Below are 10,852 nucleotides of genomic sequence, written 5' to 3' on the forward strand. Positions count from 1 at the left end.
GGATGGTGAGTAGAATGCGATTTGTATAAAAAATTGCAATTTTTACACTTTGTAAGTATCGCGCGCGCAAAATAATTTTTTTGCGCAGTAATTTTTTGAAACACGCAAATGGCCTAATTCATGCTCTAAATTGATTAAAACGTAATTTTGAGCTTTTTAAATTTTTAATGCGCGATTTCACGCGCATGACCCTACGTGCGCGCGCGTTTTTATTTGATAATATTTTTACCCTTGACCTGAAGTTTACGTGTAGTGAATTTCATTAATATGTGATAATTAATTATGGAGATATGATTGATATTGCGATTTCACAAAATGGCGTATAAATGACGTCACGGGTGAGGGATCACGCTGAAAAGCTTATTAGGACTAAGTTAAATTATTTGAAAGACATTCTGAAATTTTGGTAATCATTGACATTAAACTTTTTGAGATATTTGTTACACAAAATCTGTACAGAAAGAAATTGCAAAGAAACATTTTTTTTTTACAAAAACAATTTCTCACTAGAATTTAATTCGTCACTTTGACGAATTATAGGTGATCATTTTTATCATTTTAATGAAATTAACATTTTTTAAACATGCACGTACGTTAACATACGATCGTAAAAAGCTGATGTACGCCATCCTATGACATGATGCATATACACTTATAGTGCTGAGTTGTACCTATTATGTACAGTATATACTGTATCTATATACACTGTAGCATAGGTGAAATTACTGGACCCACAGCTGATGTTCAAATTTTTCGGTATGATGGAATTATCAAAATAAACTCGAAGATGACAGTTTCGAAAGATAATGAATTGAGCAAATAAATATAAGGATTGGAAGAGAATTTGGCACGTAGAAGCGCAATGCGCGCTCTTTGAAATTTGTATAACTTCGACTAAAGAAATTTAAAAACAACGTTTTAACTTCAACTGGCCATATGATAACATCACAACATCCGATAGGCTTAATTTTTATATTAATTCATATCTTCATTTCATCAGCTTTCGTAATAAGTTATAATCTTCAAGGTCACCTTTAATTCTGAAGAGCTATAATATATTCAAATGTAAGGTGTAGCTGAAATTACACGACCTATGTTATTCAAGTTTTTACGCGTGATGATGTCATCAAAATAAAAATATTGACAACTCCTGAGAAAGATAATTAATTGAGCAAGCACATACTAAAACTTCTTCGAAAATCGAGCTAAAATAACGGAGATGCGCTCTATTGAATGTGAAAACCCATACAAAAAGATAAAAATTACTAATTTTTAAATTGATGTGGCCATTTGATGACGTCATACCATTTTGTACGTCTAATGTGTACATGAATATGTATCTACAACCCAATGGCTTCCCGAATAACTTAAAAAAATTGGGGGTCACCTGCCATTCTGAAGAGTTATATTCATTTTAAAAAGGCCTTATTTTTCACCATTTTCATCACTTTGATGCAATTAATTTGCGCATTTTGATATTTTTAACCTGCTCGTATACCGTTATTTTAAGTCGGAACTGACTCAAATTTGGTGAATGTACTAAGGATGGTGAGTAGAATGCGATTTGTATAAAAAATTGCAATTTTTACACTTTGTAAGTATCGCGCGCGCAAAATAATTTTTTTGCGCAGTAATTTTTTGAAACACGCAAATGGCCTAATTCATGCTCTAAATTGATTAAAACGTAATTTTGAGCTTTTTAAATTTTTAATGCGCGATTTCACGCGCATGACCCTACGTGCGCGCGCGTTTTTATTTGATAATATTTTTACCCTTGACCTGAAGTTTACGTGTAGTGAATTTCATTAATATGTGATAATTAATTATGGAGATATGATTGATATTGCGATTTCACAAAATGGCGTATAAATGACGTCACGGGTGAGGGATCACGCTGAAAAGCTTATTAGGACTAAGTTAAAGTATTTGAAAGACATTCTGAAATTTTGGTAATCATTGACATTAAACTTTTTGAGATATTTGTTACACAAAATCTGTACAGAAAGAAATTGCAAAGAAACATTTTTTTTTTACAAAAACAATTTCTCACTAGAATTTAATTCGTCACTTTGACGAATTATAGGTGATCATTTTTATCATTTTATTGACATTAATATTTTTTAAACATGCACGTATGTTAACATACAATCGGAAAATGTTGATGTATGCCATACTATTATACGCTATAGTACTGAGTTGTGCCTATTATATGCCATATACATTATGTACAGTATATACTGTATATCTATATACAGTGTAGCATTAGTGAAACTACGGACACACATCATGTTCTAATTTGTTGGCACTGATGACATTATCAAAATAAACTTGTGGATAACAATATCGAAAGATAATGAATTGAGCAATAAAATATAGCAATTGGAAGAAAATTTGGCACGTAGAAGCGCGGTGCGCGCTCTTTATAAAATTTGTATAACTTTGACGAAAGAGATGAAAAAATTGCTTTTAACTTCAACTGGCCATATGATAACGTCACTAGATTCGATAGGCTTAATTTTTATATGAATTCATATCTAAATTTAACCAGCTCTCTTAATAAGTTATAATTATCAAGGTCAACTTTAATTCAGAAGAGCTGTAAAGTATTCAAATATACGTTGTAGGTGAAATTACCTAACCATCGTTATTCAAATTTTAAGACGTGATGACGTCATCAAAATGAAAATATTGGAAACACATGAGTAACATAATTGGTTGAAGTAGAATATATTAAAAATTAAAAGAAAATCGATCACAGATTAGCGAGTTGCGCTCTGTTGAATATGGTAGTCTATAACAAAAGGGGAAGAAACCCTGTTTTAAAAATCCATGTGGCCAAATGATGACGTCATACCATTTTGTACGTCTAATGTGTATATACATTTATATCTACAACTCATTGGCTTCCATAATAAGTAAAAAAAATTGGGGGTTACCTTCCATTCTGAAGAGTTATATTCATTTTAAAGAGGCCTTATTTTTTACCATTTTTAGCACTTTTGTACAATTAATGTGCGCATTTTGTCATTTTTAACGTGCTCGTATAGCACTATTTTAAGTCGAAATGGACTCAAATTTGGTGAATGTACTATGAAAGATGAGCAGAATGCAATTTGTACAAAAAAATGTTATTTTTTTACGCTTTCTATGTACGCACGCGCAAAAACGTGTTTTTACGCAGTAATTTTTTAAAACACGTAAATGGCCTAATTCATGCTCTAAATTGATCAAAACTTAATTTTGAGCTTTTTAAATTTTTAACGCGCTATTTCATGCGCAAGACCCTACGTGTGCGTGCGTTTTTATTTGCTAATATTTTTACGCTTTACCTGAAGTTTACGTGTAGTGAATTTCATTAATATGTGATAATTAATTATGGAGATATGATTGATAATGTGATTTCACAAAATGGCGTATAGATGACGTCACGGATGAGTGATCACGTTGAAAAGCTTATTAGGACTAAATTAAAGTATTTGAAACACATTCTGAAATTTTGGTAATCATTGACATTAAACTTTTTGAGATATTTGTTACACAAAATCTGTACAGAAAAAAATTGCAAAGAAACATTTTTTTTTTACAAAAACAATTTCTCACTAGAATTTAATTCGTCACTTTGACGAATTATAGGTGATCATTGTTATCATTTTAATGAAATTAACATTTTTTCAACATGCACGTACGTTAACATACGATCGTTAAAAGTTGATATACGCCATCCTATGTCATGATGCATATACACTCATACTGAGTTGTACCTATTATGTGTCATACAATATGTACAGTATATACTGTATATCTATATACAGTGTAGCATAGGTGAAATTATGGGACACACATCATGTTCTAATTTTTTGGTAAGATGGAATTATCAAAATAAACTCGAAGATCACAATTTCGAAAGATAATGAATTACGCAAATAAATATAAAGATTGGAAGAGAATTTGACACGTAGAAGCGCAATGCGCGCTCTTTGAAATTTGTATAACTTCGACTAAAGAAATTTAAAAACTACGTTTTAACTTCAACTGGCCATATGATAACATCACAACATCCGATAGGCTTAATTTTTATATTAATTCATGTCTACATTTTATCAGCTTTCATAATAAGTTATAATCTTCAAGGTCACCTTTAATTCTGAAGAGCTATAATATATTCAAATTTACGGTGTAGCTGAAATTACACGACCTACGTTATTCAAGTTTTTACGCGTGATGATGTCTTCAAAATAAAAATGTTGACAACTCCTGAGAAAGATAATTAATTGAGCAAGCACATACTAAAACTTCTGCGAAAATCGAGCTAAATTAACGGAGATGCGCTCTATTAAATGTGATAACCCATACAAAAAGATAAAAATTACTAATTTTTAAATTGAAGTGGCCATTTGATGACGTCATACCATTTTGTACGTCTAATATGTACATGAATATGTATCTACAACCCAATGGCTCCCCGAATAACTTAAAAAAATTGGGGGTCACCTGCCATTCTGAAGATTTATATTCATTTTAAAAAGGCCTTATTTTTCACCATTTTCATCATTTTGATGCAATTAATTTGCGCATTTTGACATTTTTAACCTGCTCGTATACCGTTATTTTAAGTCGGAACTGACTCAAATTTGGTGAATGTACTAAGGATGGTGAGTAGAATACGATTTGTATAAAAAAATTGCAATTTTTACACTTTGTAAGTATCGCGCGCGCAAAATAATTTTTTTGCGCAGTAATTTTTTGAAACACGCAAATGGCCTAATTCATGCTCTAAATTGATCAAAACGTAATTTTGAGCTTTTTAAATTTTTAATGCGCAATTTCATGCGCATGACCCTAAGTGCGCGCGCGTTTTTATTTGCTAATATTTTTACCCTTGACCTGAAGTTAACGTGTAGTGAATTTCATAAATATGTGATAATGAATTATGGATATATGATTGATAATGTGATTTCACAAAATGGCGTATACGTGACGTCACGGGTCAGTGATCACACTGAAAAGCTTATTATGGCTAAGTTAAAGTATTTGAAAGACATTGTGAAATTTTTGTGATCATTGTTATTCAACTTTTTGAGATATTTGTTACACAAAAAGTGTACAGAAAGAAAAAAAACTAGACATGTAACTCGTCACTTTGACGAGTTTGGTTATCCGCAGCGCAAGTGGTGCAACATTAACATTAAGGGAATAGGTTGAGGACAAAAGGAAGTGTTCACGTTGGCATTATGACCTGAACTGAAGAATATGATATGTTGTTATTGCTGAATTTTATTATTTAAATTCATATATAGTATACACAGTATAATCTGTATCCATATCACATACAGTGTAGAATAGGTGAAATTACGGGACCCGCTATTTATTGCAATTTTTAACATGTTGACGGTTTTAAAATGAAACGCGAAGGTAGCAATTCCGAAAGGAAATTATCTCAGCAACAACGTATTAGCGTGTAGAAGAAATTTGAATACGTGAAATATTGATGCGCGCTCTTTTAAATGTAATGAATTATGACGCAAAAGATGAAAATACGACCTTTTTTATTTAACTGGCCATATGATGACGTCACAACATCCGATTGGCAACATTTTAACATAATTTCGTATCTACAATCCAATAGCTTCCAGAAAAAGTTTTAATCGTGATTATCACATTTTATTCTTACGAGCTATAACAGATTAAAATTTACTGTAAAGATGAAATTGATGCCACACGTGATTTCAATTTTTAGGCATGATGACGTCATAAAAATTAAAATATTTTTCACTCATGCGAAAGATAGTTGATTGACCTAGACAATATCAAAATCGGGGTGAAAATGGAAAACGGATAAGTGGAGATGCGCTCTATTCAATGTGATGAGCTATGACGAAAGATACAAAAATCCTAAATTTTATATTCGCGTGGCCATACGATGACGTCACAATGTCCGGTTAGCCATATTAATACCTGATCCGATATCTACAACTCATCTACTTCCAGAATATGCCATCCACAAAAAGTTGACCTTCTAGTTTAGAAATTACGACTGTTTAAAAAAAGGCATATTTTAAACGAATTTTTTAACCTTTTCATAAAAAACGCGCGCAAATTGTCCAATTCGACGTGCTCGTATCACGTATCTTTAAGTCGAAATTGTTAAAAATTTGGTAAAATTACATGAAAAGGCTGGAAAAACATAAATCACGCAAAAAAAATACGTTTTCAATGCTACGTGCGCACCGCACACGTAAAAATGTGCGCACGCGTGGGAATTTTTGACATGCTTAAAACGACATGAAACACGTAGAAAGTTGATTATAAATTAATTTCGCGCATTTTGAAATTTTAAATGCGCGTGCGCGCGTAACTTTGTGTAAAACACGCAATTTTTTTTCAACAGAAAGTTAGCGCATGATATAAATTAAACTTTTGCAAAGTTTCACTTTAAAATGTTATTTGGTTTTTGACATATGTTAAATACGAGAAAATCGTTAAATCGCGCGTACGTCACGTTGCGCAATTGTAAACATCATGAAAAGCTTCGCTTGACGACGTTACATAAATGTCAAAATGTTAACATAGTTAACAAAATGTTATGTTTGCAAGTTTCAGAGAAAAGCGTTACACAAAAATCATACAGAAAGAAAGAAGAAAAATAAAAAGTTGATGTTGATGATTTCGTACAATCACAAGAGGTTATCCTGCAACTTCGTTGCGGATAACCAATAATAAAGATTTCATACAATAACAATAGGTGATCATTTTATTCTAAATGATCACCTAACTAGAATTTAATTCGTCACTTTGACGAATTATAGGTGATCATTGTTATCATTTTAATGAAATTAACATTTTTTAAACATGCATGTACGTTAACATACGATCGTAAAAAGTTGATGTACGCCATCCTATGACATGATGCATAATCTTATATCGCTGAGTTGTGCCTATTATATGCTATATACAATATGTACAGTATACTGTATATCTATATACAGTGTAGCATAGGTGAAATTACGGGACACACATCATGTTCTAATTTTTTGGTATGATGGAATTATCAAATTAAACTCAAAGATGACAATTTCGAAAGATAATAAATTGAGCAAATAAATATAAGAATTGGAAGAGAATCTGGCACGTAGAAGCGCTGTGCGCGCTCTTTGAAATTTGTATAACTTTGACGAAAATGATGAAAAAACTACTTTTTAACTTCATCTGGCCATATGTTAACGTCACAACATCTGATAGGCTTGGTTTTTATATGAATTCATATCTACATTTCATCAGCTTTCATAATAAATTATAATCGTCAAGGTAACCTTCAATTCTGAAGAGCTGTAAGATATTCAAATTTACGGCGAAGGTGAAATTACACGACCTACGTTATTCAAGTTTTTACGCGTGATGACGTAATCAAAATGAAAACACTGACAACTTATGAGAAAGATAAATAATTAAGCAAGCACACACTGAAATTTGTGCGAAAATCGGGCTCAAATAGCAGAGATGCGCTCTATTGAATGTGATAACCTACACAAAACGGAAAAAAATCCTAATTTTTAAATTCAAGTGGCCATTTGATGACGTAATACCATTTTGTACGTCTAATGTTTATATACATTTATATCTACAACTTATTGGCTTCCATATTAAGTTAAAAAAATTGGGGGTCACCTGCCATTCTGAAGAGTTATATTCATTTTAAAAAGGCCTTAATTTTTACAATTTTTTGCACTTTTGTGCAATTAATGTGCGCATTTTGTCATGTTTAACGTGCTCGTACAGCGTTATTTTAAGTCGGAATGGACTCAAAATCGGAGAATGTACTAAGGATTGTGAGTAGAATGTGATGTTTACATCAAATTTTATTTTTTACGCTTTTTACGAATTGAGTGCGCAAAAACACGTTTTTGCGCAGTAATTTTTTAAAACACGCAAATGGCCTAATTCATGCTCTAAATTGATCAAAACATAATTTTGAGCTTTTTAAATTTTTAACGAGCGATTTCACGCGCATGACCCTACGTGCGCGTGCATTTTTATTTGCTAATATTTTTACCCTTGATCTGAAGTTTACGTATAGTGAATTTCATTAATATGTGATAATTAATTATGGAGATATGATTGATAATGTGATTTCACAAAATGGCGAATAGATGACGTCACGGATGAGTGATCACGCTGAAAACTTTATTAGGACTAAGTTAAAGTATTGGAAAGACATTCTGAAATGTTGGTAATCATTGACATTAAACTTTTTGAGATATTTGTTACACAAAATCTGTACAGAAAGAAATTGCGAAGAAACATTTTATTTTACAAAAACAATTTCTCACTAGAATTTAATTCGTCACTTTGACGAATTATAGGTGATCATTGTTATCATTTTAATGAAATTAACATTTTTTAAACATGCACGTACGTTAACATACGATCGTAAAAAGTTGATGTACGCCATCCTATGACATGATGCCTACGCTTATATCGCTGAGTTGTGCCTATTATGTGCCATATACAATATGTACAGTGTATACTGTATATATACAGTGTAGCATAGGTGAAATTACGGGACACACATCATGTTCTAATTTGTTGGTATGATGGAATTATCAAAATAAACTCAAAGATGACAATTTCGAAAGATAATGAATTGAGCAAATAAATATAAGAATTGGAAGAGAATCTGGCACGTAGAAGCGCTGTGCGTGCTCTTTGAAATTTGTATAACTTTGACGAAAAAGATGAAAAAACTACTTTTTAACTTCATCTGGCCATATGTTAACGTCACAACATCCGACAGGCTTGGTTTTTATATGAATTCATATCTACATTTCATCAGCTTTTATAATAAATTATAATCATCAAGGTAACCTTCAATTCTGAAGAGCTGTAAGATATTCAAATTTACGGCGAAGGTGAAATTACACGACCTACGTTATTCAAGTTTTTACGTGTGATGACATCATCAAAATGAAAATGTTGACAACTCATGAGAAAGATAAGTAACTGAGCAAGCATATACTAATATTTGTGCGAAAATCGGGCTCAAATAGCGGAGATGCGCTCTATTGAATGTGATAAACTACACAAAACGGAAAAAAATCCTAATTTTTAAATTGAAGTGGCCATTTGATGACGTAATACCATTTTGTACGTATAATGTGTATATACATTTGTATCTACAACTTATTGGCTTCCAAATTAAGTTAAAAAAATTGGGGGTCATCTGCCATTCTGAAGAGTTATATTCATTTTAAAAAGGCCCTACTTTTTACCATTTTTAGCACTTTTGTACAATTAATGTGCGCATTTTGTCATTTTTAACGTGCTCGTATAGCGTTATTTTAAGTCTGAATGGACTCAAAGTCGGAGATTGTACTAAGGATTATGAGTAGAATGTGATGTATACATCAAATTTTATTTTTTACGCTTTTTAAAAATCCTGTGCGCAAAAATCTATTTTTGCGCAGTAATTTTTTAAAACACGCAAATGGCCTATTTTATGCTCTAAATTGATCAAAACTTAATTTTGAGCTTTTTAAAATTTTAACACGCGATTTCACGTGCATGACCTTGAAACACGTAAGTTTTTATTTGTTAATATTTTTACCCTTCACCTGAAGTTTACGTATAGTGAATTTTATTGATATGTGATAAAGAGTTATGGAGATATGATTGATAGTGTGATTTCACAAAATCGCGTATACGTGACGTCACGGTTGAGTGATCACGCTGAAAAGCTTATTATGGCTAAGTTAAAGTATTTGAAAGACACTGTGAATTTTTTGTGATCATTGCCATTCAACTTTTTGAGATAATTGTTACACAAAAAGTGTACAGAAAGAATAAAAAAAATAAAAACTAGAATTTAATTCGTCACTTTGACGAATTATAGGTGATCATTGTTATCATTTTAATGAAATTAACATTTTTTAAACATGCATGTACGTTAACATACGATCGTAAAAAGTTGATGTACGCCATCCTATGACATGATGCATACACTTATATCGCTGAGTTGTGCCTATTATATGCCATATACAATATGTACAGTATATACTGTATATCTATATACAGTGTAGCATAGGTGAAATTACGGGACACACATCATGTTCTAATTTTTTGGTATAATGGAATTATCAAAATAAACTCAAAGAGGACAATTTCGAAAGATAATGAATTGAGCAAATAAATATAAGAATTGGAAGAGAATCTGGCACGTAGAAGTGCCGTGCGCGCTCTTTGAAATTTGTATAACTTTGACGAAAAAGATGAAAAAACTACTTTTTAACTTCATCTGGCCATATGTTAACGTCACAACATCCGATAGGCTTGGTTTTTATATGAATTCATATCTACATTTCATCAGCTTCCATAATAAATTATAATCATCAAAGTAACCTTCAATTCTGAAGAGCTGTAAGATATTCAAATTTACGGCGAAGGTGAAATTACACGACCTACGTTATTCAAGTTCAAAATGAAAATGTTGACAACTCATGAGAAAGATAAGTAACTGAGCAAGCATATGCTAAAATTTGTGCGAAAATCGGGCTCAAATAGCGGAGATGCGCTCTATTGAATGTGATAAACTACACAAAACGGAAAAAAATCCTAATTTTTAAATTGAAGTGGCCATTTGATGACGTAATACCATTTTGTACGTATAATGTGTATATACATTTGTATCTACTACTTATTGGCTTCCAAATTAAGTTAAAAAAATTGGGGGTCACCTGCCATTCTGAAGAGTTATATTCATTTTAAAAAGGCCCTACTTTTTACCATTTTTAGCACTTTTGTACAATTAATGTGCGCTTTTTTTCATTTTTAACGTGCTCGTATAGCGTTATTTTAAGTC

This window comes from Antedon mediterranea, chromosome 9 (assembly GCF_964355755.1).
Source record: "Antedon mediterranea chromosome 9, ecAntMedi1.1, whole genome shotgun sequence".
NCBI lineage: Eukaryota > Metazoa > Echinodermata > Crinoidea > Comatulida > Antedonidae > Antedon > Antedon mediterranea.